We start from the raw sequence: 27388 nt of genomic DNA, 5'->3' as shown, positions 1-27388 counted from the left end.
TACTATTTGCACTATTCTTTGTGCACTATTTTTATCTGTGGTCAAAGGCTAGTAAGATGTTTTCCTATTTGTGTAACTGCCTTCCTGGTAATTCTGATTATAAGACACAGAATTACATTTGCTTTGTGTTTTTAAAAATTGGAAAAGTTAAATATATTTTTAAGTATATTTAAAATGAAGCAAGTTTAATGCCCTTCTTCAGATCTAGAGCAGTATATTTCTTTTATTTTTTTAAAGAAAAGTTTGACAATCTATTATTATTATTCAGTTGTCGAAAGAAAAAAATCTTTAATTTTCTTGTTGGGGATTTTATTAGTTTTGTAAATAATTATCAAGGTTTTAAAGCTTTCCTTATGGCAATTATATATTTAAACAGAAGTTTTATATTTAAAATTATATATTTAAACAGAAATTTAATAGGGAAAGTTTTATTTGTGTTAACATGTGTACATATGTTATAATTTATAATATTGCATATCTGATGACTAATAGAGTCAGCAAAATACTTTCTGAAAAATAGAGAAAATAAGTGATCAAATAATTCTCATTCTCTTGAAGTTGTGTTTTTTTTTTTTTTATTAGTATTACTGTTTTATTTTGGTGGAGATTTTAAGAATGCTTAGGATGGATTTTCTTAAAACATTTCACTGGACAAAATTACATAATTAAACAGGGGAAAAAGAACATATTGGAGGATACTGCAAGAGGGGAAAGAGAGCAGAACTAAATCTGAATTCAGGACACAGCAGGGAGAGGCAGGAAGCTGTTTAAGAACTGGGGAGCCAGGGAAAGAATACCGGATGAAACTGGGGTGGCAGGTGGTGAGAAGCAGTGAGAGTGATCAAGGGGATGTGTAGATCTCACTAAATTATTTTTTCAGTATGAAAACGTTTCTGTGATTGGACTAACTGGGATCAGAGATAGGGGAACGATCTCCCTAGATGATTTGATTTCAAAGATATGACTCCCAGGTCCTTGAGAAGGATATTCCTGGATTGTGAAACTGGCATAAGGCTTCTAAAAAGCTTTACATTTTAAAGGGGCAAAAGAATCATACTCTCTTGTGGTTGCCTATAATCTCAGAGACTCCAGGATTGTAAATTAGAGGCTAGCCTCAGCAATTTATCAAGTCCCTAATGCAAAATAAAAACTAAAAAGGGCTGGGGGTGTAGCTCAGTGACAAAGTATCCTTGGCTTCAATTTCCAGTACTGAAAACAAAAAAACCCAACAATACCCCAAAAAACAAAAGGACAGAGGAAGTACTGAAAACAAAACAAAACAACAATACCCCAAAAAACAAAAGGACAGAGGAAGTACTGAAAACAAAACAAAACAACAATACCCCAAAAAACAAAAGGACAGAGGAAGTACTTAAAATGTTTTACAAAGAAAATGCTCTAAGAACATTGCTTTAATGGGGAATTCTCTAAGGGAAGTCAGGGCCTCTCAAAGTTTAGTTCAGCTAAGGGCATGGTGAGGATGTCTTAGTCAGTTTTTTTTAATTTTTTTAATTTTTATTTTTTTAAATTTTATTAGAACCCTGCTTATAAATCTGAAGTTCCTAATTGTTCAGAAAGACAATACTTGTATGTTAAAAAAGTGTATGGGTGACTTTTTGATCTTCAATACATTTTCTTATTCTGTTAGACTAAATGATGTAAAATAAAATGTAATCAAGTGATAATTAGTGATAACAGAGATAATAGAGGTTCACTTTATTCATGTGAGCTTTGTTTTGTAATGAATGTCCTTTTTAGATCACTCCTGTGGTGAGGTTTTGATGTATTAATTGACAAAAGCTATTTTCTTTGCTTTTCTAATTTTTTGAGACTTTTTTTTCAGTTTTCATCAATAGAATTTTTTTTAGCATGTACTTTAATTCCTTTCTAATTGTCATTAAAATAAATAGGTTGCTTTGATGTAAGAACTATTGAGTTCCCTTTTATTTACTCACATGGATTGATTTAGCCAAGACCAAAAGCTGTGCCTGCTCTGAGTTCTTCAACCTCTGCTTTCCAACATCCACTGTAAGGTCATCATCATTCCTGGCAAGGATAAAGATAAAAGAACTGAAAATTTTTTAGCACCTACTTCATTTTTAATATACAAGAAACATTTCAACACCTTGGTTTACGTCTTTGCTTTGCTTTACCGCGTCTTATTTTAACTTAGTTTTTTATTTCTCAAATTCAAATTCAAATTAATTATTTAAAAGTAAATGCATCTGTATCGTGTTGGAGAAACAAAATTGAAAAAAAAAAAAGAAATTTTCTAAGTCAGCAAATCCTCTCTAAAATTGTAGAAAAGAATGAAACCATTTTATTATTGCACAATCATTAAGCCAGACAGCAATAGGCATCAGAGGCAATTGGCTAGAGACTGCAAAGATAAAAGGGAATCCTCCCCATTAGACAGGCAGATGCAATCCATTAAACACATGTTAATTGCCTTTATCTAAAGGAAAATAAAACTCTTGAATCTTTTTGACAAGAAAGGAGTGGAAACTTCTTCCAGCCAGGTAGCTGGAATAACCTGCAGAGAGTGAGACAGACCACCAATCTTCCTAGTGTTCACAGAGCAAGGAGATGGTCTAAGGCCCCAGGGAAGCGCAGTTTTGATAAGACAAAATGGCAAGAGGCACATTTCACTTTTAAAAGAATTCTCATACATCTCAGAGAGACACAGAAACAATTTACAACATCAAGTTTTCTAAAGGAAATTCTGAAGAGGCAGTAAGGGTAGGTGTTGGGCTAAACACTAATCAGTGCTCAAAAAAGCTTGCAATGAGATAAGGTCTCTGAAGGAATGTGGCAAAGATGGAAACTGAGAGGGAAAGCTGCCATGTCCCTTATCTCCAATCCCCAAACCATGAGAAAGGAAGAGAGTGACCTTGGTTTAGAGTAAGGGAATGTACTCACAAAATATCTGAAGAAAGTCATCTGCACAGTGAGCATGCCACCTATCTACATGTTCCTCCTGCTTGAAAGCACCGCCTGGTCCTCCACTGGAACTCTGTCTACCACCGAGGAGTGAGTACTAATAAACTTTCCAAAACCTCTTCATTGAGTCCTCCAAGTTTTCTCTTTGGGATTGGTCAACAGTATGCTTGGGGCCTTTGCAACCCTGGGCTTGAACAGGTAGTAACTTATCATTTCCTTACCATGGATTTAAACCTAAATTTTTAAGATGCACATTGATCCTAATAATCCATGCAACATTCTTTAAAACAATATTCTATTACTCTCAAACAACTTTAAGTAGAACTAAAAGTCATACATTTAATCATATTTGACCAAGTACATTAGACAAAAACAACTTTGACTAGAGGCATCCTTGGTGTGTTAGTGAGAAAACCTTTACTCTTGCTAGAAATGCTATTAAAAACCTTAATAACTCATTTCTTTAAAGAAAGGTCATAGGAATTGGATGCAGGTCTGGAATCTGGTACTGCTTTAAAACAAATGAGACATAGTAGGTAATTAATTGTGAGATCTTTTATTTGTCTCACCTTGTAAGGCTGAAATTAAAGGCAGCTTCCTCATATGGAGAATTAAAACTTTAAATCGTTTTAACTTCTGAACTTTGCCATACCTAGAAGAAACACTTCCTCATACTCAGTGTTTTAGTTAGCATTTTTGCTGCTAAGACTAAAGGATCTGACCAGAACTATATATATATATATATATATATATATATATATATATATATATTTTTTTTTTTTTTTTTTTTTTTTGGTGCCAGGCATTGAACCCCGGGTGCCTAACCACTGGGGAACATCCCCAGCACCCCTCCACCCCTCTTATTTTTTTGTATTTTATTTAGAGTCAGGGTCTCACTGAGTTGCTTAGTTCCTCACCTTTGCTGAGGCTGGCTTTGAACTTGTAATCTTCCTGCCTCAGACTCCGGAGGTGCTGGGATTACAGGCGTGCTCACTGCACCTGGCTGACCACAACAATTTTAAAGGAGGAAAAGTTTATTTGAGGGATCACAGTTTCAGTAGTCTTAGTCCCTAGAAGGCCAGCTCCATTCCCCAGGTCCCCAGGCGAGGCAGCACATCATGGCAGAAGAGCACGACAGAGGAAAACAGCTCTCATGTTGATCAGAAAGCAAAGAGAGAGAGAGAGAGACTCCACTCACCAGATTCAAATATAAGCCATGCACCCAAGTCTCACCTTCTCCAGCCACACGTTACTTCATTTACCACTCAATTAATCCCTTTTAGGAATAAAATCACTGATTGTGTTAAGACTCTTACAACCCAATCATTTTTACTCTGAACCTTCTTGCATTGTCTCACACAGGAGCTTTTGGGGAACACCACATCTAAATCATAACACTCAAGGTAAAGTGAGGGGCTGTCTCTAAGCTGGCCTCAGGAGTGCTGAGGAAGCTGAGGCTGGGACCCTCTGCTTAGCTATATTCACACACACACACACACACACACACGCACACTGCTCTTCATGTCCCACTTTGTAGCCTCTTCTTTTATAAAAGCTTTCATAGCCCTTGAGTTTTCAAAAGATGATGAGTTGAAACATGTGTTTCCTTTGTCTTCCTTCAAAGCTGGTTTCAAATAAAACCTATTTTTCCCCCCGATTTGATTCCAAGTGTTTGTGAAGAGCAAAGGTACAAACTCTTCTCCCCCCCGCCCCCACTGTACTTCAGGTGGTAACCACATCTTACTTTTGAAAGAAGAAAGCTCCAATGGGCACGTTTCTTTCAAACTAAATAATTTGAACCCTGAAATCTATTCTTTCAATTAAAAAAAAAATTGAAGTCTATTATGTGTAAATCACTAGTATGGACCTGGGTAAAGATTTCGTGAATAAAGGAACTGGGTGTTTGAAGGTGATAATAGTATCATTATCTTAGTATGATCAAAGAGTCAGGGAGAAAGGTAACATTTGCATTTATATAATATAAAGAAATATGCATTCCTTAAGAAAAATGTTAATGAATGCTGATGCATTTCCACATTTTAAGGTATTTTTGTTTGCAATATTCCATATCTGCCCCCCTGAGGGGATCCTTTGCAATGCTGTTGAGATATAGATTTGAATTAGAGGTGCTAAAAACCTGGAGTGCTGGAAGGAACGAATTGTCTGATAGGCCAAGTTAGCTAGCTGCCACTTAGCAACATCACAGTGTTTCTCTGTAATTTTCTGCTTGTTTTAAGTCATGTGCAATAATTCCTGTGAAGCTCTTTAGTTTGAATTTGAACTTATATTCACTGTTTACACAGTAGGGGAGATGAAATCTTTTCTCACCCATTGCTAGGTTGATGGCTGAGATCCCCATAATAAAAACAGATTAATAGGAGAAAAACACAAATTTACTAAATGGAAGTTTTATGTGACACTGGGGCCTTCATGAGGAAATGAAGGCATAAAGAAACATATTTTTATGCTAAGTTTGATGAAGTGGTTGGTTTTGCAAATGTACAATTGGACAAAGAGTAGATGATTTAATGGTAACAAAGTGGGGACAATTTAAGAACAGCCTATCTATTTACATCCTTCTCTATGCTCCTGAGTCTTCAGAGACAAGCATTTTCTTTTCCTCTGGGTGCAGAGTGGACATCTGTCATGTTTTGGATGGGAGGCATCCCCCAAAAGCTCGTGAGTGAGGCAATGCAGGAAGACTTGGAGAAGAAATGATTGGGGTTGTGATAATCTCAACCAAATCAGAGAATTATCTCCTGATGTGGATTAACTAAGTGGTAACTGAAGGTGGAGAAGGTATGTAATTAAGTGGTAACTGAAGGTGGAGAGGGTATGGCCAGACTAGGTATGTCATTGGGGGCATGCCTTTGGGGTATGTATTTTGCATTTGTTGAATGGAACCTTTCTCTCTTTCTGATCATCATGTGAGTCACTTCACTCTACCACATTCTTCCATTGAAATATTCTCCCTCACCTCAAGCCCCAAGAAATGGAGCTGTCTGTGGATTGAGACCTCTAAAACCATAAGCCCCCAAATAAAACTTTCCTTCTCTACAATTTGTTCTTGTCAGCTCTTTTAGTCCCAGTAATGAAAAAGCTGACTAAAACAATCTCCCATCTGAAGGTATTTTGTCCTCCTTCTCAGAATGTTCAGCAAGGTTTTATGGCCTGATTTAGAGAAATTATGAGAAGAAGGTGAGAGTAACTTCCTGATTTTCTTAAATGTGCATGTGCCATATTTTGGGACAATTGTCCCAAATCTCATCAACACATTAAAGATAATTTTAGGATATATCATTTTGTAAGCTGGATTTTCAAAAAATGCTCTTTATGATTCATCACTTTCTTACTATTTTCACTTGGTGCTTTTTGTAAAGCTTTTTTTGAAAATTCAAGGACAGAGAGTACAGGGATCAGATGCCCACTGAAGGCTTTTGTTCAGTTGTTGATGGGTCAAAACTGTAAAAGCCATAAAGAATGAGCAGTCGGGAAGTAACAATGGCGTTGGTATAAAGGATTCTGGAATAGGCCACCATCGCATAAAAATGATTTTGAGCTAGAAACATTTGAGTTCCTGGGATCCCTTATCTGCCTAAAGGCAGATTCTCCACAAAGAACTCAATTATAAATATACTCCTTGGGAACAATTTCATAGATAAATCAGCAACACACTTAAGCAGATACTGTCAGAAGACTATCATATGTCTATCTGTTCTCCTAAGGGTCCATTTTTCTTTCCAAAATGTAATTTGTTTTTCCATAAATGCCCTTTCTTCCCTCCTTCAAAGAAGTCAATTGTTCTCCCAGAAACACTCCTCTGCCCCTCCTGATCTTTGATTAAAATGGTACATAAACACCAAGTTTGAACAAACACGTTGTCATATTTCTCTGGGAATGCCTGTGCATGCATATTTACTTACATCTGTTTCTTTTTCTCATCTATTTAATTAACTTAATTTGCAGGCCCCCAATCAATTAACTTAAAAGGGCAGAAGAAAACCTTTTCTTCCCTAACATTTTAATAGTTAGGAAAAAGGAGTCTGAAGGGATAGAGCTAAATGAAGGAACAGGAATTAATGCCTTTTGTCAACCTCTTTGCTGAAAGACAGATTGTCCACCTAAGAATAAAATAATCAGGACTTCCATTTTTTATATTAGTTTTTTTTAAAGTGGATCATTTCTGTTAGATAAAATATGCAAGATTTTAATCAACTTGAAGGGAAAATTACATGATTTTTGTTTAAAATGATTGTGTTCTGCTCAATGAGTTTTCTTTAAAGTTTGCATAAGGAAAAGGAAGGTTGAGTTGTCTTATTAAAATACTGGCTGTTACTCTTTGATCTCAGACCCCTCAATATTTTTTTCACTGGTTTTGCAATAAAGTCAAAGTCTACAATGTGCAATGAAGATTTCCATTGAATAGCCTTCATCAACCTCTCTAGACCTATCTTACTCTTTTCAGAATTCAGCTCACAGGCCTGCTAATCGTAATGCATTTCATTAGGCAAAACTTTGAAACCATCGTGACCTTATTCTTTCCCCAACCTGTCTTTCTGGCAGTGAATCAGATGGAAAAAGCTTTCAGAGTGACATGACGCTGTTATGAGCAAGGCACGCCACTAACGTGGTCCAAACATGCTTGTATCTTTGAATTCATTGGATGAAAATAAATCCACAAGCTACATCAAATTCATTGACTTCAATTCCCTGATGCTTAAGGTTCACTTGGTAGCTGCTGTGAGAAGGGAAATGTAAGTTCTGTATTTCATTCTGATCTTAGATGTGAATATCTATAACACTCAAGTCACATGCCATATTTCACACCACGATGTATATAGGTTCTGGCTAAGAAAGAGGTCAGGGGTTCAGAGTTCCTAGAGGCCCCATCAAGAGTAAATTTAGAGGGCAGATAAAAATGCAAAAGAGTTACTGCATTGCAGGTGGTTTTAAGGAACCAATTCACAAAGCCAAGAGGAGAGTTGAGGAAGGCAGAAAGTTGGGGGGCAGAAAGTTTCCCGGTGGACCACATTAAGCAGGAGATGGAGGTGAACTGAAGCCCCAGGGAGAGTTAGGAATTCATCACCTGTCACTTGAGGTGACATTCACTAGGTGGTCTCATGAGATAATGAGTCAGTGTGTATCTTAGGTGCCCCTCATTCTTTGTGTTTCAGGTGAGGGGTTGCACCATTGATTAATCTGGCATGTTTTACAAGCTCATAGGCCTGGTTTCTGTGTTATGGATTGATAAAACCCAGGTATCCAGATACCTTTGATTTAATTTAATAAGTTCACAGGTGGTTGTGTCCAGTGGAATACAGGTAGTATGGTCCTTCTGAACCTTAGTTGGAAGTAGTTAAGCGTGAGTCTGAAGAAGTGAGTATTGGCTATATTGTGGAGTGCTTTTGTGACTTAGTTTTGAGAAGCAAAAAACATACAGTGATAATTGGAAAGCAATGTAGCACTTTAGGTTATGGAGTAGACATATTTATGTTTAGAAAGGTGATTCCATGGAGGATGATTTTGAAATTGATAAAACTAAAGACCAGGGAATTTAGGATGCGATTTTACATAGGAAAAATAATGAGCATTTAGCCTGTGATAGGGGAAGTTATATGGAGTACAGTGGACCAACTGAAGAAATGTTTATAGAATTTAAACTTCACAAGTCTTGAGAGATAGAGAGGAGGATTATGCCTGACATTTATTCTAACCTGGGATTGGGTGGATGCTGATGTAAGCCAATGTCATTAAAAAAAAATTAAGAGCACATTTAGATCAGGAGGTATACACCGTGTATTCTGATGAATTCTTAATTATAGTGCTTCCCAAACGTATTTATGCTGTGACATTTGAAGAGAATCATAGTGTAGCACATTAGCTAAAAAAAAAAGAGGCTCATCAAAATCAATATCATATATCCCATGGAGGCATACTAGATATTATGAGATGACTGCAGAGGAAATTAAATAGACAAACAGGGACATAACATGAAAGGGTGCTTGTTCTCTTTTCAATCCATAAGAGAAATTAGGGTAGAGTGGTGAAGATATTTATCTGTTTTTGAGTTACATATATTTATATATAATTAGTACATGTCGTGAAATGCTCACGAAGCTAGATTTAGAAAGGCATTTAATGTATGTGTGATCTGTTGGGGGTTTGAGAGTTAACAACGAGACACACACAAATTGAGTCCCTAGAATTTTCTCTTAAAAAAGAAAGAAATGGCAGTCACTCTGATTGACAACTGTGCCACCACCACTGTGGTCAAGTGTTTCTCTGTTATCACTGAAAAGAAGAGGAAGGGAACTGTGCAATTGAAAATTGAGTTCCTGAAAACTAATTGGGATTGCAAAAGAAGCAAGTTAATGTCTTTTTTTTTCAGATAATTTTAATTGGCAATTATGGTAAAAAGAAAATTGAATATTTTTAGTACATATTGAGAGAGAAGACTGCCCAAGTTCTGGATTATAGACAGAAGACTTCTGAAAATAAAAAATACTTAAATTTTGATCTAGTTTTAAGACTTGAGAAAATTATTATTTCTATTTACCATAAAGCACTACAGCATATAATTTTAATGCCTTTCTCATTTCCATACAGTTACATCTATGTTTACTGTAATCTCTGTACTGAAAATGAGCAGGTACTATAAGGGAGGAGAAATATTTTTTCCTCATCCATCCTAGGTTTATGGCTGAGTCCCCTCTAACCAATTTAGTAAGAGGAAAGCAAAGAACTTTACTTATATGACTTTTACATGACAAAGGAGATTTCATAAGGAAATAAAAGCCAAATCAATGGTAAACCTGCATACATTATATGTTGTATTGACAAAGAAGTGGGTGGTCATGCTGAAGTACAACTAGATGAAGAAGTGTGATCTGATGGTAAGAAGCTGCAGGAAATGTGGCCGGACCATCTTCTCAACATTCTTTTTCATCTCTCACTATCCTTCAGGTCTAGGGAAGGCAACTCTTGGATGAGGGTCTTTTAAGTTGCTTGAGAGGAAACTCAGAAAATCTTTTAGGACTTGTTTCAGGAAAGCTTTCCTGCTTCTGTAGTTTTCTCAAATTTCTTCAGCTTAAAATATTTTGGATTGTTATATCTTGAACCCCATTAGTAGCATCCTTAAAATATTATTCTAACTTATGTACAATGTAATAAAGTATGTGAAAAAGTCAGAACTTTTTTTTTTAACTACAGGTTTTATAAAAACAAAAACACACTGTTTAGAAATTAACAACCATTTCACTCTTAAGGAGCTCACAGTCAGAGGTAGAGTCTAGAGAAGACAAATTCAGAGTGTGGCCATGTGTACAAATACACAGAGTCTGAAGGAGACATACCTAACAGCCTAGAGAAAAGGGAGATGGGAGAGCCTGGGAGGGAATGTGAGCTGGAACTGAGTCTTCCAGTCACATGCGGGTATAAGACAACATTGATCTTGTGAAATGTCAGGTGATGTTCAGTTACTAGATATTATGAGATGACTGCAGAGGAAATTAAATAGACAAACAGGGACATAACATGAAAGCCATGAAAAGTTGCTAAAACTTTAGATTTTATTCTGAAAGCCATTTGGAGCCATTGATAGGGAGTAACAAGAATAACTTTGAATTGTAGAAAGGTTGTCTGGCAACCAAGTGGAGAATGGAAAGGGGGAGGATGGCAGAGGGAGGGGGCAGGGAGGGAAACCAGTTTAGAGACTTGGTGAAAAGTATCATAAATTTGAATTAAATCAAAACCAGAATGGAAATTGAAGAAGGTACAGATCTAGATCTATTTAGAAAGTGGAATCTAGAAACTAATTTTGGAGAGGTATTAAAGAGAAGAGAAAATCCAATTGATCTGGTCTAATCTATGGGGTGCAGACTAGTATTTTTCACTGGCAGAGTGGATAGAGAAGGTTGACCAGGTTGCATTATATTGATTCCTAAAGATGCCTCTATTTATAAAAAAAAATTGCTAGGTGGTGGAGGAATTAAATGAATCTTAACTTTAGTGTGAAAGATATGAATATTTAGATGAAAAAGAAAAACAATTTGGAAAAATGTATAAATTATAGGTATACCATGTATGTAATATTAGGCCCAAGGAACATTTCTTTGATCTAAAATACACACATGGAACATACTGGCGTGAGCCCTTTTCCCATCATGGGAACCAGTTCATGAGGAATAAGAGAAACTTTGTTATCTTCAATCATTCTCATCCTGTTTAATTGATCTTTTAAATATTATGAATTAAAAGAATAAAAACCTTTCCTTTTCTAAATATGGTCATGTTTACCTTTCGTTTTCCTTATGAACCTATTGGTTTAGTCACTGGAATATTTTTCAATAATTTTGAGAAAATCAAAAATATTATACCTAAAAATTCCAGTTTATAGCTATGATTGCTGAGATTAATGCAAAAACACAAGTAAGATGAACAAAAATCACAATAAAAATGTTGGTAGGAGCTGCAAAAATTTGAAGCCTAATGATGTGTAGGATGCTCCCCTAACAAGCTGGTATGGGATGCCGTAGCAGCACGCGATATTGTGTGAAGTGATTGCCCAGATGCGAGTTGAGGTGTTAGGTTTGATATATTGGGTCTTTTCTATCTGTTCCAATTTGCCTCCATGGTAACCGTTGCTACTGCAGCATCCTGACTACAATCCAGCTCTCAGCATTTTCTTTTAATTTAAGATATTCTTTGGTGGGTTGCAATTTCATTTGCCAGCGTTTAGTTGGATTTTTAAAAACAACAATTCAACATGATTATATGAATTCTCAACCTTCAGAGAATTGATCTGTACAGAAATTTGTGAATTTCAGGCCTCTTTTACTTTATATACCTTATTGGAGTCTTCATTTAATTTTTTATTAAAATAATTTCACAATAGCTTTGAACATTTTACAAAAAAACAACTACCTAATAGTCATGCCACAGACAGTGAGTCTCTGTTTTCAAATTTTGCCTTCAGAAAACTACAAGAGAAAAGAGCCAGGAAGAATATCAGGTTCATTTTTTTTTTATATTAACCTACTCAATATTTTCTTTCCTTAATAATACATCCATAACATTTTTTAAAAAGCTATCATTTTCCTTTCACACATCCTCAAGGTGTTTAAAAGTAGTTTCTTTCTGTGAAGATAACCTGGACTTTGGGGGCAGATGACCTGTGTGTGAATTTCATCTTTGCTGTGTACTACCATGGTGATCCTGATTAAGTTACTCAACCTCTCTGATCTTCACTTGTCTCATTTGCATTGTTCAGAATGGGCAATTGAATAATGTGTGACCATTCCTAATACAAAATGAAAGCTAAGTACATGGGCTACATAAAATATCGCTTTATTTTTGTTGAGAGGACTGCAAGTAACATGATTATTTGGTGATCTTCGAAAACCATGCATTATGCATAAATATACCACAGTAAATTCCACCTTTTTCGTATATTTATAAATCACAAATCAAAATTAAATAAATAAACAGATAAGTGAAAGGACGACCAGTAGGGTAGAGGAAGGAGAATAGACAAGGGTGGAGGAGAGGGAAAGTGTGTGTGTGGGGGGAGGGGGGGTGGAGACCAGAGACTGAAATAGTGTAAATTAAATTCCCATTCATATATGATTTTGTCAAAATGAACCCAACTATTATGATAATTATAATGTGCTCATAAAAGAAAATAAGAAAAAAAAAAAGGTTATACATTGTTTTAGTCAGCTTTCTTTGCTGCTGTGACTAAAAGATCTGACCAGAACAATCATAGAGGAGGAAGAAATCTATTTGAGGACACACAGTTTCAGAGGTCTTAGTCCCTAGAAGGCTGACTCCATTCCTCTGGGCTCAAGGTGAGACAAACATCATGGTGTAAGAGTGTAGCAGAGGGAAGCAACTCACAAGATGACTAGAGAGCAGAGAGAAACTCCACTCTCTAGATAAAAATATATATACCCCATAGCCATGGCCCCAATGAACCCCTTCCTCCAGCCACACCCCACCTGCCTCCAGTTACCACTCAGTTAATCTTATCATGGATTAATTCACTGATTAGGTTAAGGCTATAACTCAATCATTTCTCTTCCAAGCTGTCTTGCATTGTCTCACATGTTAGCTTTTGGGGGACACCTCACATCCAAACCATAACATGCATTAATTCCCATTTTATATTTTACTTAATTTCTTACACACAAATGATTATAAACAATTTATCAACACATTGTAATAATGATAATTATGTCACAATAATTGATTATATATTTTGTAAAGAACTAGCAGAGAGGAGTTTAAGAATTCCTGACAAAAGTAGATGATGAATGTTTAAGGATAAGGAAATGCCAATCACTCTGATTTGATCATTATGCATTGTGTACATGTATAGAATTATCATGCTGTATCCCCTAATTATGTGCAATTATTATGTGCTAATTGAAAAAATAAAGTCAGGAAAAAAAAGGAAAATTGAAAAAAAACCAAATATTTTAAGACTCCTAATGAAGGAAAATTCTAGTTTTCTTTTCAAGAGCTTACATGAAGTTCAGAAATAGAATTCTGTGACATAGTTCAAAGGAATTATAATAATGTGGTGAGAGCAATAACCAAATTTGATTTTTTTTTGTCTTAGAGGCCATAAAATTATCAATTTGAGCATTTATTACCATTACTAAAAGTAAAATATGTGATATATATGTGATGCAAAAAAATACTTTGCTACCTATGCTTGTATGATTGAAAGAGAAATGACATTTAAATCTAGATCAAATGTGAAAGGAATTTCAATTCTCTATAAGACATGAAAAAAGTCCTTTTCCACTGGCTCAAAAATGCTAGACAGGAAACTTAAAAAAGATTACATTTCTTTCACAGTAATTGAACAGCCATGTAATTTTAGTTTTACCCTATAAGGACACAAGTGAACCTTGGTTATGGGATGGAAAAAAATGAAGCTATTTAAGTTTGGCTTTTATCCATTTTCTCCTTCCACTCTTATATACAATGTATCTGTATATTGCCATCGAGAAAAATGCAGTATTAAAATTTAATCTTTATTCAATGTAATATTGCATACAAAACATATTCTGTTAATTTCATTAAAATATAAACACTTTATATAGATTTTATAAAGCCAGTTATTATGAGTGTCGGAAATAAAAGGAGAAAAATCTACTAAATAAAATAACGTTTGTTAGGGAAAACATTTTAGGTAATTGAATGGAGAATAAACCTGTGCCCAAAATATAGCATACTGGCACTTAAGGAAATAGTAGAAGCAAGAAGGTGGCTCTGACCTTCTCTCGCCCTTCTCCTCTGAAGCAGGCAATAAAATAACTCTCTGACCTTCCTCTAAAGTAGATCATAAGATTTCCATTCCATAAATACCCTCCTTGTACCCAGAGAAAAGGAGCATTCTCATCCTTGAAGGCATAGGGAGGCCAAGAGTCATCTGAACAGACAGCCTGGCCAAGTTCTCCATTTCTTACCATCAGATCGTACTGTTTCCTTGTTTGAATTTCATTTCCAAAGCCTCCTGTGTCCTCTAAAACTTACATTAAATAAATTTGCATGTGTGTATCTTGTTTATCTGTCTTCTGTGATAGTGTTTCAGCCAGGGACCTAGTAATAGGTGAGAAAAGAAATATTATTTTTTTCTCCCATACCAGTTTTCAGTATACCCTCTTCATTTTCTCTACAAATATCCTGGTTTCCTCCAGTTTTTCTTACCTTTAAATAGATACAGCATCAATCTATTTACGTGTGCTAGAGATCTGTAAGTTATTCTTAACCACTTTCTCTCACCTCTAACACCCTAGAATCAAGTTGTTAATTTTACTACCAAAACTTTTCTAGCCCTCTCCACTTTCTCTGTTTCCACTGACACTGCCCTAATTCAAACGTCTTCTTGCACAGACTCCTGTGACATCCTTTTAATTGGTCTCCCTATATCTGCTTTGATAGCCCTTTAATCTACTCTCTGCAGAGCAGAGTACTATTTTTAAAAATCTAGCGACGTCAATACCGTCACTAAACTTTTCAGCCTCTTCTGATTCTCTTTGTATTAATGTTTAATGTCTTTACCCAGACTCACAACACCTTACCTGATATGGTCCCTCCTTTTCCACAGCCCACTGTTTATCACCCTAGCCTGGAAAACTCAATGTTTTCCTAATTACACATTTTCATGCATATGCTGCCTACCACAAACACACACCATAGAGTCTCCCACTCTTTTCGAGTAACCAAAATTCATTTTATCCTTCAGGCCTAATTTCAAATATTTTTGTTCATTAGAGAGCTTTCCCGAACTCCCAGTCTAAGCTCAAGTTACATTCAGTAATAGCGTATTTATGCTTCTGTCTTTGAACTTGATAAATCGTACTTTTTGGTTATGATGTAAGTATTTCACAATTGCTGTCCACCTTAGACTATGTGCATCCTGAGGATCAGGGTTTTCTCAACCTTGATAAAGGATAATCCATTCAATATCATGTGAATGGATGTTGTGGAGATCGGACACTAACCTGATAGGCAGAAAACCTGAAATTTAGTTCCATTTTGCCCACTAAATACCTATAGGATATTGAATAAACTGACATCCCCCATCATTCATTATGGGCAAGAGAGTTCAGTTGGAGGGAGAAAAAAAATATTTTAAACAGAAAGGGCCTCCCCGAAGGAAACTGGTGCTTATAGGATCATGGATATGTGGAAGGAGCCTGCTACCCTGTGGATGGCCTTCCAGGGGTGATCTCATACCTCTCCATCTGTGTAGGGAGGTTAGAGAAATTGTGGGAAGAACCCCCACGGCTGCTATCCTGAAGGGAGAATGTCCCCCACTGCCATGCGGGGACCTTCATTTGGTTTGCTTTTTATCAAAATTGTAGGTGCACATATTTTTAAAGAGATGATTAGTTATTTGTTATGAAAGCTAGCCATTTCTGGCCTTCTTCCTATCCCTGTTTCCAGAACTTGTACTTCTTCTGGCTGAGTTTTAGGGATTATTCGACGTCTTTAAAGGACATGGCTAAGTTGCTACCTGAGTTTCTGTTTAAAGCATGTCCCATTGTCTGGGTAGAGGAACTTCCTGCTCTTTTGCCATTCTCCTGTCCAAGGAGAAGTGCAAGGACCTATGTGTGGCCAATGCCAGATGTCCTGGGAAGGGAGACCCACCTACTGGGAAGATTTCCCTGCTCAGAATCCTCGAACCCTCCTTCCAGGGTGTGCAGGTGCATCCGATGCTCTATGGGTTTCACCTTCCCGAGGAAATCGCTCCTCAAGGAATTTTCCAAAGTAGTCTCATTGATTGTTCTTCCTCTGTCATAGATGTTGGTGTGGAATCTCCCTTCCTCTTCAACCCTGGGATTCCAGTGTGTTTGATTACCTTATTCTCTTCCACTTAGCACAACATGCCTTCAATTTTCTTTAACAGAGTTTTTAAAAAGGTATGATTTATATACTACACAGTTTGTCCATTTAAGTTATGAAACTCAATGACTTCTAGTGTATTCTCAGAGTTGGGCTAGCATTATTGCAATATTAGAATAGTTTTGTCTCTCCATTTGTAGTCATTCCCCATTCTCCCTCCCTGCTAGTTCACCAGTCCTTGGCAATCATTAATCTACTTTCTATCTCTGTAGGTTTGCCTATTTTGACTGTTTTGTATATATAGAGTCATATAACACTGTACACATTGTTTGTGATAAATTTTCACTTAGTGTAATGTTACCAAGTTTCATCCATGTTGTAGTCTATTAGAACTTCATTCCTTTTCATCACTGAGTAATAGTCCAGGTGTGAATTTATCACGTTATTTATCCATTCATCTTTTTATGGGTCTTTGGATTTTTACCACTTTTTGATATTATAAATACTGCTGTTATGAATATTTGTGCACACATTTCTATATGAATATATGTTTTTATTTGGGGGGTATATGCCTTTAGATATAACTGCTTTGTCAAGTGGTAATTTTATTTAACATTTTGAGGAACTATAAAGCTGTTTTCCAAAATGACTGCACCATCTTACATTTTCAGTAGAAATGCATGAAGATTCTAATTTCTCTATAGTTTCCTCAACACTTGTTAACATCTGTCTTTTTGATGATAGCTATTCTCATGGGTGTAAAGTGGTCTCTCTACATTATTTGGACTTTCATTTATCTAATCACTAAAGATGTTAAACATATTTTCATGTGCTTGTTGGTTACTTGTATAGTTTCTTTGGAGAAGTGTCTACTACCGCTATTTTTTCCCCCATTTTGGCAGTGTTGTGATTGAACCCAAGGCCTTGCACATATCATATTAATTTTTGAGTGTGAGCATTGGGTGTAGAGAAAATTCCAATTCACAAAAATTGAGATAAATGTGTTGAAAATGATCTTAGAAAAATAGTGATAATTCAGGGGAAAGAAAAAAAAACAAGGGAAACCCACTTTGATGAGCATCTTTAGACAAATGTGAGATTTCCTGCAACCACAAAGGATGAAGTGGCATTAAATAAAAAAAATGAATAGATAAAATATTTGAACAGTAGGCTGCCTTGGTGCTCAGCTCTAAAACCTCTCAGCTGAGACATGCAGCTGGATGTGGGAGAGGCTCCAGACTTCTTGGCTGCTAGACTGGGGCCACAAATATGTGCATTAAAATAAAAGATAGTTTCATGAAGTCCACATTGTGTTGGCTCATCTCATGACTGACATGACCTCAGGAGTCAGCTCGTGTTCTGGGATTTTCTTTTACAGGATATGGTTTTATAATTTTCTGTCCTGGAAATGTGGAACTACATCCTATCACAATGTCAGATATTCAGATAATAAGCATATTTTGGTTAAAATGTAAAATTTATAAAAAGTGAAATTTGTACTGACTAGTACATTGAATAAAGAACCTAAACAATGAAAAAGTCCTCTGCTTCTTATACAATAGCCTCAGTGAGAGGGATTGGTTTAGTTTTTCTTTGCAGATAATAACAGAAATCATAGAGGTTCACTAAGGGTTGAACTGCTGGGGACATTAACTTGTTTAAACATAAATTGCTTAAATTCTAAAAATAGTTAATGGGATACTTACTACTCCTGTCTTCCAGATTAGTTACTGTTGGCTTATTTCTCCTAGTCTAGCAGCAGGGTTGAGATTAGAAGCTTGAGAGTCCCATTCCAGTTCCTGCAGTTATATAGTATACCCTGCTGCTTATTCTTGTCCAGAGAAGACAATAAAGCCTTTGTCTTGGTCAAAGTAAAAGTAGTCACATCCTATCAATCTTTTTATAATACATCTATTCTATGAAAGAATTTTCTACCTTAAAGCTAACAACCAGAGATTGGAAAGAAGGACAATTGATTTCTCCTTGCTCTTCTTTTTATTCACAGTACAACTAAGTTGTTTCTCCTTTTTAGGGCCAGGTGTTATTGAGTGGAGAGAAATGAAAGAGAAGCTCAGTAAAATAAATAAGTTAGCTCTGGAGCACTTATTATGTGATAGTGATTTCACTTTTTCTTTGTATCAGGGATATGTGGCACTTTTTGAGAATTTTTATCATTAAAAGAGTACTACTAAGAGGAACAAACACTTGACTTTGTTGTCTACAATTAATACTTACGATGGTCATCAATAAAAATGATGAAAATTTCTTATCATCTATGGATAATTAGCTTATGTGTAACAACAATGATGAGAATCGTTAATATCTGTCAAATTATTACTATAGGTTTTATTTGATTTACTAGTCTAAATTATGTTCAAATACGCCTGGGTTCTTTGGTTCCCTGTCTGAAATTTTAAGCTGGAACATTCCATTCTTTCACCATAATTTTTTTCTTTATAGGTTATTGATTGAATTCACACTTACTGTAATTCCTTCTGGGATTGGCTTAGGGTTATGGTACCAGGGTGTTATGTCAGTAATGGGAGTTGGGGGATTTAGGGAAGAGGAAGTACAGGAAAGAAAAATTTATCTCATAAGATAGCTGCTCAAATGTTAAATCAATACCCTGTAATGTGAATTACCCACATCCTCTTGATAAGGCCTTGAAAATCAGGATGGGGTCCTGGTTCCCCCTGCTATTAAAGATTAAACACCAGAGAAACACCGAGGGAAGAAAACAAGTTTTATTTAAGGGATACAACACAAAAGGATTCTTGGAAAGAAGGGAACCCAGTAGTGTCTGGGACAGTAGGGGTGCCTTGCATTTTTACAGACCCTCCACCTCCTTTCTATCCTGTGGACCTGCCCAAAAGGCTGGAAAGGGTAGCTGGAGGGGGTAATCACTTTTCTTGTTGTTGTTGGAAAGTGTGATTCCTGCCCTCCCCTGGAGATGTTAGTGACTGGTTCTTTCCTGTGGAACAGGCCCAAAAGGCTGGAAAGGGTAGCCCGGAGGCGGTAATCACTTTTTTTGTTCTTGTTGGAAAGTGTGATTCTTCCCCTTCCCTGGAGATGTTAGTGACTGGTTGATGGGTAAGTGCTATCTAAGCAATTCCTTTTCTTTGATAATGGGCTACCTGTCCTTTACCCAGGTCTCACTCTGAAACCTGTTTGCTTACTTCCCTCTCCTTTGCATTTGTGTTTTTTTTTTCCTGCAAAAGTACATCCTGCTCAAATCCTCTAAGAGTCTTGCTTTAATACTCAATGACCTCACTGCGGATACATGGGAAATGTGTGAATTCTCTCAAATTATGATTATCATTTTCAACATGAAGCTATTTCCAAAGAGATCTGTCCTTTTTCCCCTCCCCCATGGAAATGTGTAGAAATCTGTCCACTGACATTGGAGGCCTCGGGAATAAATGTTCATCATTCTGTTTGAGTCATAGCCTCCATTTTGTGCTTTGATGCCATATTCTAGATCTTGCTTCTTCAGGTTCTTGCTCTATTTCTTTGTCTCTGACTCCATTTTACAGCCTTTTTCTCTCTCCTGCATCTTGCGTTTTCCTCTTGAAGCACCTCCATATTTCTTTCAAGCTAAAAGTGTCTCCTTGCCGTCTGCTCTCTTCCTTTATATCTTTTTATTTCTTTTACTGCTCCCTCATCTCTATTCCAGTCTTCTACTTTTTGAAACCCATTGTCACTGATATTGCCACATCTAGTTCAGATTTAGTTTTAATCTTGAAATTACTTGAAATCATTATACTTATTTCAAAGTCACAGAACTCTATATAGGCCAGTTTAAGCTGTTTAATTTGAATTACGATGTCATTTCTCAGCTCCATTTTAAATCTTCTTATTTTGGTCTGGTTTATGCGTTTCCATCCTACAATTTTGTATCTAGATTTTCTTGCCCGGCCTATTCCTTGTGGTTTGAATTTTTTTTTTTCATCATGCTGAGATGGATTTCATTTTGGCCCCTCTTAGAGGTTACCTCTTCTACTGGCTGTCACCCCCTTTCTCATATTTACTTTGTAATTTTGAGGTCTTGGAGATCTGGCCTACATGTGGTGTTTAGTCCTCAACTTGTTAGAGTAAACTTTGGTTGGGTCCCAAAGTAGTGCAAGGGTTTCACTTACTTAGGGAGCAAGATTGAAGAATCAAGGTATACAACAAACATGAGTGAAATTTATAGACTGAGGTTAGCTAGTGGTTACTTAACACTTAACACTTAGCACATTGGTGTAATACAGGCTATGCTAAAAAAAAATGTGATGTTTTTATTGTACTCCTATTTGCCTTTCCCCTTGACATTCCTTAGTAAGTGGGAGGAAGGAAGGAAGATGATAATGAAAAATTACAAGGATCACTGTACTACTTTTGCATATATGGCATTAATCCTTTCTGTTATCTTTCCAAATTTCTTAATTTCATTGCTTTCTTATACTCAAACTTGAAAGATTATTTTTTCTGTAAATCTATGTTTGTGTCAATTGTTTATGTTTGAACCAAAATGAACACTTTGGTTCAAAATATGACCAGAAGGATGTAGATTTAGACATTTGCTTAATCCTTCACTGTATAGTGGCAGTGTGCACTGATTGACAGTCACATCAGGAAAACAGAGCAGGGAAGAAGAACCCCCAAAGAAATAAGGAAAATAACAAAATGCACGGCTACTGAAGTAGATTCCAGTTGCTCTCACTTCATGTAGTGTCTGAACTTTAATAAGTTACTTAAACTCTTTGAGCCTTAGGATTTTCACAAAATAGGCTAATGAAACCCATTTGCATGACTTCAGGGGAGAAGACAATAATGCATAAAAAAATGCCTTGCATTTTTGGCCCTTTCTGGCCTATCCAACAGATTTCATAGAATTGTAGGTTTCTTTTTCTCTTTTGAGTTCGTCCTTCCCAAAGGGTTTTATTTTCTCTAAATTTACTGCCAATGTCACATTTCAGAATCCCTTCAACTTTCATCTAAACTGTATTTACCTCTAAACTAGTTTTCTCGTTCCAGGTCATTCTTCACACCACTTCAATGTTTTTCTAAAATACAACATGACAATGCCACTACCCTGCTTAGATTTCACCTACCTCTATATTATCTTAGAGTGATTCTCAACTGTCTCCTAAGGCCCTTGATGAATGACATTCTATGTATAGAGAGATACTTCAGAAATATCCCCAGTGCTATAAAAATATTCCCAGCTCATTAGTTTTAATCTCACTCAGTTCTTTCCATCTTTAGAAAACATTTTAGAATTTGAGATGGAATAAAGAGGAAAATTCCTGAAAAATCTATTTATAATTATTAACTAAATATTATTTTTACTATTATTTTATTAATGATGATTGATTACATGGGTCTTGTGGTAAGCCAAATAAGCTTTTGAGATTGATAAAATAACAAGAATTACTTCAGCAGTTTATATTTCTATATTTCCTTAGACTATGCTTGTATTCACTATTGATTTCCTGCAACTTATTTTATGTCAATATGCTTTACTCAAAAGAGGAGACAGAGGTTTCAAATGGAATTCTCAGAACATAGGGCATATAGGAGAGTAAATCTCCTTAAAATAATAAAACATTCTATTATTTCTTAATAATTTATTACTATATTTGTTACTTTTCTTTAGAAAATAGTATTATATCTCTTCATGGAGAATACATTAAGAGGGTATGTTTAATAAGATTGCAGAGTGTATAAAGTTTTTGTTTTAGGGGCTGGGGTTGTGGCTTAGCGGTAGAGCGTTTGCCTAGTACATTCAAGGTGCTGGGTTTGATCCTCAGCACCACATAAAAACAAATAAAGAAAATAAAGGTATTGTGTCCATCTACAACTAAAAAATTAAAAATAAAGTTCTTGTTCTTACATCAATAGTTTTAAAAAATACCTTTGTTGAGGTATAATTGATATACAAAGAAGTGCAACATTTATTGTGTATAATTGACTGAGTTGGGACATATGCAAACAGCCATGAGATATTACCACAGTCAAGGTCAGAGACATATCCAATACCTCCCCAAGTTTCCTTGTGTTCTTCTTTTCTTTTTGATGGTAAGAACACTAAACATGAGATACAACTTCTAATAAGTGTTAATGTGCAAAATGTTTTTTTTTTAGCTATAGAGACTATGTTGTACCTCAGATCTCCAGAATCTAATAATCTTGTGTAATGTAAACTTTACTCCCATGAAACAACAGCTCCCTACTTCCCCTACTGCTAGCCCATGGTAGCCACCATTATATTCTGTGCTTCTGAGTTACTAAATAGGTTTATAAAATAAATAAGTGGGCCTTTTTCCAGAGTCAGGTCCAATCCATATAATTGACTCTACCTAACCTCAAAGAGATATGTTTTTTTTCTTGTACTCTTCTCAGTATTGAATTTTTAACTTCAGTAGACCAGGAGTGTATTTTCCTTTCCTAACCTTTGAGGTCAGGGAGGAACTGCACAACCAACATAGTTGGTAAAAAGCTTTTGAATAAATCACTGTATTTGTTATTTGAGGTTTTGAGATTTTATTGATTTTTGTCTTTATTATTTTTAAGAGAATTACATTTGCCATTTTGAAAATGTTGTAAAAAACGATCAATTTTTGGCAAATTGTTGGTGCTTGGATTTTTTCATAGTAGTGTGCAAACCTTTCATCAGTTATGCCAAGATTTGATACATGTTTATTTTTCTTGAGCTGTGACATGCATCTTTTAGGCTGTAGTGTCAATGTCAGAGAATATCTTTACCTGTTGAGCTATGTTCTTCTTGGCAATCTCTAATGGGGAAAATATTTGTCTAAATTTTGCCCAATATACAGAAGGCCAGTTCTACAATTCAATCATTTTCTTATAAGGCTTGATTCTTCCTTAAAGGTAAATAAATCAGAGGAAAAGGTTTTGCCATTTTTCATTTACACCTTCAGGCATAAATAGTATTTTATACTAGCTCTGACATTAAATAATTACTTAACTTTAAAATTCAGAGAAGCATGGAGAACTTTTAAGATTCCTTCTAGTGGAAAACATCCTGACTTGATGGTAATAGCTAGGACATGGATTTTGATGTTAAATGTCCAGGGATGTGATTATTAGCTGTGATCAGTTACTAGCTGTATTACCCTGGCCCTCATGCCTCTGTATCCTCACTCACAAGATGGTAATGGCACCCACTTCATGGACTAAAGATGATGTGATTAAGCACTTAGATTCATGTGGTCAGTTATCAGTGTAGTGATAATCATCATCATGAACATCATTACATACTATGGAATGAGACAGTAGACCCTGAAAGTACTGGTTGCATTAAGAGAGAAATGGCCAGGAGACGAAATCAATACTGTCCAGTGAAATCATCTATCTTGATGACAGACTGAAGAGCTTCACAGGTTTGTCGGCAATTGACAGCTTCCTCTATACTCTTCCTGAGACCCCTTCATTCTTGGTAGGTGTATCCAGCGTTTGATTGACATGAGTAACATATGGCCCATATGTTCCCTAGGCTCCTCTATTACCCATTTTAATTGCTGAATTCTTTAAGATCTGAGTTTCTTTTCTTGGATTATATATGTATGAGGCATGCATAGGTAGAAATAATGATTGTAAACTTCTTTTGGTTATTATAGAAAAACATAATTATTTACAAAAATAATGTTAACTGTTATTTCTGTTTTGAAATCAAATGTAAATTATAGATGTCAACTTTCACCTTCATAAACTATTCTTTCATGTCAATCTTCATTTTTAACATCATAGGTTTGTTTTGCAATGTAATCCAGAGAAGGAAAACATTAGTTGAGTTTTTGAGTCTGGCTATTTCTGATTAAAATCAAAGGAATCATTCTTCCAATAATAATAATTCTCCAATAATTATCCAACATTTGAAACATTTTGTGTATATTAGATCTGTGACTAACATATTGTTATGACAATATACTAACTTAATTGTATAGTTGAAATCTTCCAAACCAGATGTAAAACCTTAAAAGATTATAATCATTAAAAAGCAAACTTTGCATTCTTAAATAAATTTAATAATTTAAAATAATTAAATAATTTGTATTTAATAAAAAATACAAAACTCTGGTCCCTATTTACTCATTCTATTATGAGTATACATTGACCAAATAAATGTTTGAATGTTCTCTCAGATATGTGGATGCTAACACACAATGGAGAGGTGAAGAAAATAGAGGTTCAGTGGATTTAACAGAGGAGAAAGAAGGGAAGGGAGAGGGAAGGGAATTGAAAAGGGAATAGAATGAATCAGACATAACTTTCCTATGCTCATATATGAATACACAACCAGTGTAACTGCACATCACGTACAACCACAGGAATGGGATCCTAATTAAAATAAGTTATACTCCATGTATGTATAATATGTCATATAATATGTAAAAATGCACTTTATCCTTATGTATATCTAAAAAGAACAAATAAAAAACAAATAAAAGAACAAATAAAAAACCAAGTGTTCAAATGCTTTGGATAAAGTTTTATATGTTTATTTTACCCCTTCAAAAATTATAAAGTTTCTCTAAAGTGAGTACTCATAAAAAATAAACTACATTGCTTCTGGTTCCTTATATTCTAATTTTCCCTGTATCCAAAGAAAACAAATGGGCTATTTTTAAAAGTAGCAATTAAAATCCTCATTAACATCATTAGGAAAATTATATAATAATAATTATAGAAAAATATAAACATTTATTCAAAGTAATGGATAATTTCCTTAGGATATTGTTATTTTATTAAAATAGAATGTCAATGTAATCTACACATTTGAAAATTTAATATACTGGGAAGATTAATTATATATTAAAATAAAGAGAAGATTCTATGTTATATATTTACATGATACATAATCTTACCTGCCTACAACATAATCCTGGTAAAATTGTAAAGGTGGTTTAGGAAGTATAACTAAATACTGGAAGAGCCCTTTGGAATACCTCCAAATGGATTTTATATAATTGCCTACAGCAATGAGATTCAATAATGTTTTGGCTATTGTGCTCTTATTCTCAGGGTGCATTAAAGCTTTCCCTTGCCAGAAAGCCACAGCTTTAACAATGTTAACACTGTTGCTTGGCTTCATTTTGTCCATCTGGAGAATGCCTACCTTCCTCTTCAGTGGTAGTAGACTTCTTCTGTCAGTCATTAAGGTTTTTAATCATCCACAATGTTCTTGGAAAAGTGAAGGGGAAATGGCATTCTAACAAGTCAGCTAGATAAACTCACCAGTTTCACTTGTCTTGATCCAAAGTGCTCCCCTTTGCCCTACTGACAATTTAAATCTGCTTCTTTAGGTTTGCTTAGCTTGTCTCCAAATGAGCATGTGACAGCTTGCCTAATGAGAGTAAGAATCTTAGCTTCCATGGAAGATTCTACCTTACTCTATACAGACATTGCTAAGTATTGTAAAGATCTGACTTAATATTTTCAGTTTGGTCATAAATAGAAGACAAACAAAATATAATTGAACAAAAATTAAGGTACTACATCTTATTTGTGGGTCAGTGTTAAAATGATGCTTAGAGATAAACTTAAGAGCCTCAACTGCACTTCCTACAAAGTAGAAAAAAGTTATGGGTTAAGTCAAGAATTAGAAAAGAAAAATAGTCCACAACAGCAGCAGCAACAATACAACAACAGAAAATAGGCGTAAAGTAAAATAAAGATAAGAGTAGAAAATAATTGACTAGAAATGTTAAAAATAATTTGTTCAATTGGTGCAGTGGTGCATGCCTATAATCCCAAGGACTCAGGAAGCTGAGGCAGGAGGATTGCAAGTCCCAGGCCAGCATGCACCTTAGTAAGATGTATCTCAAAACAAAAAATAGTTTTTAGAAAGAGCTGACGGTGTACCTCAGTGGCAGAACACTCCTGGCTTCAAAAATCTCCAGTATCAAAAAACAGAACAAAACAAAACAACTAAAACAAACAAAAAACAGTTCAAAATGTAAGACGGTTATTGTAATAAATGATTAATTGCATAAATCCTTAGCAAGAATTATCAAGAAATGAAGGAAAAAAACATAAATATGTTTATGTCACAAAAAGCAACATGACCTGATATAAAATTTAAAAAACAATTGCAAAAACTTGTGAGCAATTTTATGCCAATATGTTCTGTGTAATTTTATACCAATATATCTCATATAGTTATATGAAATACAGAACATAGTAGTAAAAGTAAATGAGGAAATTTGAACAAAAAATAAGAATTCAAATAAACCAATAAAAATTAAATAAATTAAATAAGTATCCAATATCTTGCTTGACAAAAGATACCAGACCTAGACGATCTTATAGATAAACTTTACCAAACTTTCAATAAATTTTTTCTAATATCTTTATTATGAATACATTCTAAATAGTTTTTTTAGTAAAAAAACGAGCAAAGGTTTATCCAGCCATTTTGAGTTTACTATTAACTTGATTAAAAAAAAGAACAGAAGAACTGTAGTACAGGAAAATGAAATTATAGGCCAATCTCACTTATGAACAGAAATAGATGCTTCTCTAAATTCTGTAAAAAATCAATAATATATCTCAACTTATTGGTAGGCACCAGAAATGCAAGACATTTTCAGTATAAATTGATTGAAAAGGGTGAGGAATCATTTCTGTGGATGCAGAAAAGGAACTGATTAGATCACCATTCATCAGGAGAAAAACTATTAGCAAATAGTGGAAAGGAACTTCATTTTATAAAGTGTATCTAAAATGTTTTGATAGCAAGCTTACAGTGATGAATCTGTACAAGCACTTTCCAGTTGAGTCAAGAGCAAGACAAAATGCTATCATTGAACTATGTCAGTGTGAATTATCAAGAAATAAAGGCCCAGGTTAATATCAAGTATAGGTTTTTTCTTTTTTTTTTAATTTTTTTTTAGTTGTAGTTGGACATTTATTTATTTATTTTTATGGTGCTTTGAGGTTCAAACCCAGTGCCTCACATGTTGTTAGATAAGCACTCTACTTCTGAGTCACAAATCTTGATACAGATGGATATAAAAGTATATGTGGAGAAGCTTACAGATCATTTTAACTATGTTAATATCCTTTTATTCCCTGTAAAGGTTTTAAG

This window comes from Urocitellus parryii, chromosome 1 (assembly GCF_045843805.1).
Source record: "Urocitellus parryii isolate mUroPar1 chromosome 1, mUroPar1.hap1, whole genome shotgun sequence".
In the NCBI taxonomy this organism is placed as follows: Eukaryota; Metazoa; Chordata; class Mammalia; order Rodentia; family Sciuridae; genus Urocitellus; species Urocitellus parryii.
Note: the sequence above shows the minus strand (reverse complement) of the source record.